Raw genomic sequence first — 7,071 nt, 5'->3', positions numbered from 1 at the left:
CTTTGAGGCGGGGAAGGCGTATCGGACCATTAACCTTTTCAGGTCTGCTATTTCTTCTACCCACGAGGGCTTCGCAGTTGTCGCTGCCGGTCAACATCCTTCGGTGTCTCACCTTCTTAGGGGGTTCGGTTGTCTCGTCCCCTCGGCCTCGTTTTTCCACTACTTGGGATGTTTCCCTGGTTTTCGCTTTCTTGGCCTCTTGGCCCGAGAATTCGGATCTATCACTTAGGCAGTTGTCCGCTAAATTGTTGGCTTTGTTTTCCCTCATTTCTTGTAAAAGAGTCTCGGACGTGCGGGCCCTTGATTACGACGCGCGTTCGTTTACCCCGGAGGGGGTTACCTTTCACATCTCGCGTCGCACCAAGACTAGCATCCGGTTCGTGTCCTACCCTAGTTTTCCCTCTTCTCCGATCTTATGCCCCGTGGCATGCCTTCGGGAATACGAGTCCAGGACTCTGGCACACAGGTCTCCGACCAGGCCGCAGCTGTTCGTTTCTATTCGGCATCCGTTTGGGCCGGTGTCTAGCCCTACGTTAGCACGTTGGCTTAAATGGATTATGTCCTTGGCGGGTGTTGACACTTCTGTCTTCACGGCCCATTCTGCGCGTGGGGCCTCTGCCACCGCCCTTGCGGTTTCGGGGGCCAGATTGGAGGATGTTATGCGTCTGGCCGACTGGTCTAATGTTACCACGTTCAGGGAGTTCTATTTCCGTCCTCCAGCTAATTTGTTTGCTTCTATTATTGACAGGCTTTGAACTTGCAATAGGAGCCTCCGTGTCTTGCTGTAAAACTAAATGATTTTCCTATTTCTTGACGTAAAGTCATAGTTTTATTAAAGACACGGAGGCGAGTATTGCCCCCCCTGGATTCCCTCCCTTGGGTCTGTTGGGTGGGTTGTTTTATTTCAGGGCTCGCTTATGTTTATTCTTTTGCTATGTTTTTTTGTCCTGTTATTTATTTAATGCCATTGTATTTATTGTCCTGTTGGTTATTTTATTGCCATTGTTGTGTTTGTTTAATGCACTTTATTGCCGTTGGTCATTCGAATCCTTTTGGTTCTGTTTGAGCAGATGGTTTGCGGACGCTCTTGTTCTGACATGCCGGTTTCACCTAGGCCCATGGTCTGTTCTCTCTTTCAGGATGAAGCTTCTTCCAGGATTGGATGCCGTGTTCCGGTTTAATGTTCTTCGGTGGTTGGCCAGGTTGGCGACTGCTGGTTCCTGCTTCGTTGAGACTGGATTTCTTCGTTACGGTCAAGTTTCAGAGTTTCGTTGGATGGTTCGAGATGTTGGCACCAGGTCCCCAAAGAAAGAGGAAGAGCCATAGGAGGAGCGGCCTATTATAGGGGCCATAGGGGAGGGACATTGGTTGCTATGGTTTCCTGTATGTTAATTTTTTCTCTTTGCTGCTATTGGTGGACAGTAAAGAAGGAGAAAGCAATACTCGCCTCCGTGTCTTTAATAAAACTATGACTTTACGTCATGAAATAGGAAAATCATTTAGTTGTTTAATTAGTTTTGCATCCATTTTCTGGCCAACAGCAGTTAAAAACGGACATTAGAAATGGATGATTAGCATTGACTTTTTTTAAAATAAAATTCTAATCCCTACACTATACATGATGTCCTCCATAGTTGCCCCCAGCAGTAATAATGTCCCCCATAGTCACTCCCAAAAGTAATAATGTCTCCTATAGTGGCCCCCAGCAGTAATAATGTACCCTGTAGTGGCCCCCCAGCAGTAGTAATGTCCCCTATAGTGGCCCACAGCAGTAGTAATGTCCCCCAGTCACCCCCAAAAGTAATGTCTCCTATACTGGCCCCCAGCAGTAATGTCCCCCATACTCGCCCCCAGCAGTTATAATGTCCCCCATTGTTGCCCCCCAGCAGTAATAATGTCCCCCATTGTTGCCCCCAGCAGTAATAATGCCCCCATACTCGCCCCCAGCAGTTATAATGCCCCCCATTGTTGCCCCCAGCTGTAATAATGTACCCCATAGTGGCCCCCAGCAGTTATAATGCCCCCCATTCTTGCCCCAGCAGTAATAATGTCCCCCATTGTTGCCCCCAGCAGTAATGTCCCCCATACTAGCCCCCAGCAGTTATAATGTCCCCCATAGATGCTCCCATCAGTAATAATGTCCCCCATAGATGCTCCCAGCAGTAATAATGTCCCCATAGTTGCCCCCAGCAGTAATGCCCCCCATCCTCCCCCCCAGCAGTTATAATGTCCCCCATTGTTGCCCCCAGCAGTAATAATGTCCCCCATAGATGCCCCCAGCAGTAATAGTGGCCCCCAGCAGTAATAATGTCCCCCACAGATGCCCCCAGCAGTAATAATGTCCCCCATAGATGCCCCCAGCAGTAATAATGTCCCCCATAGTGGTCCCTAGTTGCAGAGTCCACCATTTGCTGCCCATTGCACCTGCTGTCCTGCCTTGCACTCAGACCAACATCTCACAACAGGGGTAGCCCAACTACCATCAGCCAGAAGCCCCAACACCAGGGTCTGCCCTGAGGGTACAAAGGGTGTGCCCTCCAGTCACTCCACAGCCCCCGGGAGCGCCAGAGGGAGAGATTGCCAATGGCACAACTACCACTCCCATCCTCCACGCACTGCCCAGCGTCAGTGTACACCAGCCCTTTACACACAAGGTGGGGGGATATAGCCTCCCCTACAAATATTATCATATTGAGAGTTCTGTGACTGGAGCTCCTGTAAAACTTCTCCCAACCACCAGGAGGCAGCACGGAATCACTAATATCTCTAGGCTAAGGACGAGATCTCATCTCGCGAGGTTTCTGCCCTCCCTTTCTTTTCTCCAGCTGGCTTGTGGGCTCTCTGTACGGTACCGAAGCACCGGGTTCCGGTCCCCGGGGCGGTTTGTTGTGTAACTAAAGGGCCAGTGTGTCACTGACATCAAACGGTGAGTGATATGTCAACCGTCCTCTACTGTATGTGAGCGTCACCGGCCCAAATGCCCTATGTTGGCGTTGTGTGTCTGCCCTTTGGAGCAAGATCGCATCTGCGCATGCGTGCCGGCTGTAGTGGGTGGGCCCTAAGGGGTTTGTGAGTAACGACTGGACCTGTATCCCCGGACATATGGTCGTCACACACACGGCGGTACTGACTCGGGGCCTGTATTGTGGACCAGGTCCATTCACACGTCCGCAAAACACGGATACTGGCAATGTGCATTCCGCAATTTGCAGGCACTATGATAGAGAATGCCTAATCTTGTCCGCAATTGTGGACAAGAATAGGACATGTTCTATTTTTTGCGGAAACGGAAGCACAGATGCGGAAGCGCGGATCCGCAAATACGGATGCGGACAGCACATTCAGGCCCTATCGAAAATTAATGGGACTGCAACCGTTCCGCAAAATTGCGGAACGGATGCGGACCCATTTTGCGGACGTGTGAATGGACCATAAACAGGCACTGATAGGACTTCCTATGGATTTATTTCAATGGTGCCGCAGAAGATGCGGACAGCACACCGTGTGCCATCTGTAGTTCCGTTCTGCAGCCCCAAAAAATACAGTGTCCTATTCTTCAGTGCAATCGCGGACAAGACTAAGCATTTTCTATATAGCGCCAGTTCTGTGCGCTCTGCAAAATGTGGAACGTACACGGCGGTGTTCTGACAGATTACTATACCTTATCAGAATGCTATACCCTCGTCAAGTGACGCGGCTGCACCGGAAGTGATGAGAATCCGCTGGAGGAAGGGGTGTGCGGTGCTGTGTAAGCGCAGAACCACAGGTAAGTCAAAACTATAGCACCGCCGCGGGATAAGCACCCACTTAATGCGCATGCGCAAAACCGGCCGGGACACACTGTGCCTGGAGTCACGGCTGGGTAGGAGAGGGTGCGCACGCACGGCTATATACTCCCGTCGGCCACACACATCAGGATTACACCGCGCGTGCGCACTCAGGGGAGGTAGCTTTGTCAGTGCAAAATGTTCCATCAGATCTCCCTACCCCTGAGTGCGCAGGCACAGTGTGTGCATTAAGTTGGCGCTTCTCCCACAGCGGTGCTACAATTTCGACTTACTCGTGGATCTGCGCTTGCGCAGCACCGCACACCCCTTCCTCCAGCTGATTCTCATCACTTCCAGTGCGGCCGTGTCACCGGAAGTGACGAGGGTATAGCATTCTGATGAGGTAGTAATCTGGCAGAACACCGGTATCCATGTTTTGTGGCACGGTCGTGTGAATGTAGCCTAAACCTCGGATCGGAAGCACCTCTGTGGGCTTTCGGGTGCACATAGAACATGTTTTATCTTTGGCCGTATGTTGTGGATTGCGGACTGCTGAATGCTTACAGACTTCAGAAACCAGACATGAACAGAACCTGAGGGTCAGGCTCCATCAGCACAGTTCATGTGGTGAATGTCTTATATGGCACCCGTTCCTGTAGAGCAGGCATGTCCAAACTGCGGCCCTCCAGCTGTTGCAAAACTACAACTCCCAGCATGCCCTAATAGCTGTAAGCTATCCAGGCATGCTGGGAGTTGTAGTTTTGCAACAGCTGGAGGGCCGCAGTTTGGACATGCCTGCTGTAGAGCATTGGCAGTTCCCTGTTAGTGACCATCTCGGTTCTGGTACCACACACACACACACACACAGTATGTGCAGAGCCCTAGAGTCCGGGTTGTAGGTTGGGCTGAGAGGCAAGACGCTCATGGGAGGGCTTGGTATCGGATTATTAGCTTCACTCAGTGAAAACTAAGGCCTGATTCACACAACCATGAGAGGAGTCCTGTACGTAAGATGAGTCAGGGACATCTCAGGTTAATTTGCATATGTATCAAATAATTTATTTCTCACAATAAAAGCACACAGAGCTACAGGGGGACTGGGTATTGTGGATGTGCTCGCGGCCATCTAGCAACCCATGTCCTCAGCTCTATACCCAAAATCCCGGTGACAGGTTCCCTTTAACACATCTGTATGTATTAGGACGTGCTTGTGTTACACTGAAACGGAACAAACCGGATCCAGACGCAAAATCAATATAAGTCAGCGATGCTCGCCTGCAGTGGTTTTGTGTCCGGTCAAAAAATGGAACGGAAAGCATCCTGATCAGTTTTGTTCCCATTGACAATGAATGGGGACGAAACGGAACCGTATTGGCCTGGTTTTCAGATCCTCCGCCTAAGGGTCCATTCACACGTCCGTTGTTTCTTTCCTGATCTGTTCCGTTTTTTGCTGAACAGATCTGGACCAGATCTGGACCCATTCATTTTCAATGGGTCCTGAAAAAAAAATCTGACATTGTGCTGTCTGTTTTTTTTCAGGACCCATTGAAAATGAATGGGTCCAGATCTGGTCCAGATCTGTTCAGCAAAAAACGGAACAGATCAGGAAACAAACAACGGACGTGTGAATGGACCCTTACTATGATGCCGGCGGTTCAGGTCCAGGAGATACGGCCGACGGTCTCGCGAATCAGGCCTAAAGCCACCGTGCACTCGGCAGTGTAGTTTATGTCATATTCGGGCAGATTTCCCTGCGTTTCTGCAGCAGAATTCCCATGTGTTACCTTGTGCAATGCAAAGGGTGGGATCTGCACTGAAAATCCGCACACACAGCTGACAGGCTGTGGATCTCACTTACTCCCCCCCCCCCCCCCCCCCCCTGCTTCCGGTCAATTGCTGGATTCAACAGATTACCGCCAGTCCCCTATTGACTATAACGGGATCTAGCTGTGTTTCTGGCATAAATGGCGGGTTTTAGAAGGAAAAATACCGCTGCACGTGAAGATGTGAACGTAGCCTAATGTGTACATGGCTGCCTGTGTATAATGGCACTAGAGGGCCCATTCTGACCCTGCAGTAAAGCATACTTTTATAAGGCGGTATGGCCGTATAACCTACTGTATATAGTTGGTACGTGCCGGTGACATGTTCTCAGAAAAATATAGTTTTATACAGTGTCATAAACAGGACTGCACAACTTTACTTCCCTGTCTTCCTGGAGCCATAACTTTTTTATTTTTCCCATTCACGTATCCGTATGAGGGCATGTTTTTGCGGGACAAGTTGTACTTTATGGTTTGAAACAGCAGAGACCCGCCAGCTATGGGCGCCCGCTGCATGCACGAGTTGGTGCCATATTTAAAGACTGCACCAGCGCCGTACATGTATGGTGCTGGTAGCGAAAGGGTTAATAGCAGCTTTTGATTTACATGGGAGCTTGCAGTATAGATGACACTTTTCATTTTCTATTTAGACTTGGGGAGGATGCTGAGTCTTCTTGAAGAGACCAGTCCTGTTTGGAGACTTACTGGTAATGTTCCATGGGAAACAATGCTCCATAGGGAGCCACTTCCAAGAGGTGGCGCTAGCGGGATGGTTCTCTTCCTTGGGAGATACCTCTTTGCATATTCGTTTCCCACTAAGTGTCCATACCATGGAGAACTTCCAGTAAGTCTCTATACAGGACTGGTCTATTTAACGCTAGCGATCATCCGTCTAGGCATAGCTGTGTGATACGTCCACACGGCACTGTGGCCATTGTTACGCTAATGAGACTGCACGGTTTAGACGTTGTAAGGCCTCATGCACATGTCCATATTGCGGTCCGCCAACCAGGGATCTGTAAATTACGGACACTTTCCTTGTGCAATCTGCATTTCTCTCACTCCATTAGTAGAAATGAACAACATACTGATACAAAGTACAGTCCTGTGCGTGAGGCCTTAATGGCTGTGCAGCACCTTACTACTGCATCCATTAACAATGCAGACGACTAAACATTGAGGTCTCATTGGTTTAATGGGAGCCAGCTGCGTCCCATATGGCTGTCCGGTGCTGCCACGCTGTCTGGTCATACCCTTACTGGTATTGGCGGTAAAGGGAGATGGCGTCTCAGGCAGAGTTCTGGAGTTTTATTCAGTACTGCCCTTTAGTACTTGGGCAGTTAGGCCCCTTTCACACAAGTGAGTTTTCCACGCTGGTACAATGCGTGACGTGAACACATAGCGCCCGCACTGGATTCTGACGCATTAATTTCAATGGGTCCGTGTACATGTTTTTTTCACGCATCAGTTCTGCGTTGTCT

At 49.8% G+C, this 7,071-nt stretch overlaps 1 protein-coding gene across 1 annotated transcript in view; it reads left to right on the top strand.

Annotated features, from left to right (window-relative positions):
• The first annotated feature begins 2,785 nt into the window (after positions 1-2,785).
• LOC122940285 (nuclear receptor coactivator 4-like) overlaps positions 2,786-7,071 on the top strand; it is a 31,685-nt gene continuing 27,399 nt past the window's right edge. Inside the window, exon 1 of the mRNA XM_044296868.1 lies at positions 2,786-2,926. The gene's annotated coding sequence lies outside the window, so the exon portion shown is untranslated. The remainder of the gene's footprint in view (positions 2,927-7,071) is intronic.

Source organism: Bufo gargarizans, chromosome 6 (genome assembly GCF_014858855.1).
Source record: "Bufo gargarizans isolate SCDJY-AF-19 chromosome 6, ASM1485885v1, whole genome shotgun sequence".
Classification (NCBI taxonomy): Eukaryota; Metazoa; Chordata; class Amphibia; order Anura; family Bufonidae; genus Bufo; species Bufo gargarizans.
Note: the sequence above shows the minus strand (reverse complement) of the source record. Positions and strands in the feature narration are given on the sequence as shown.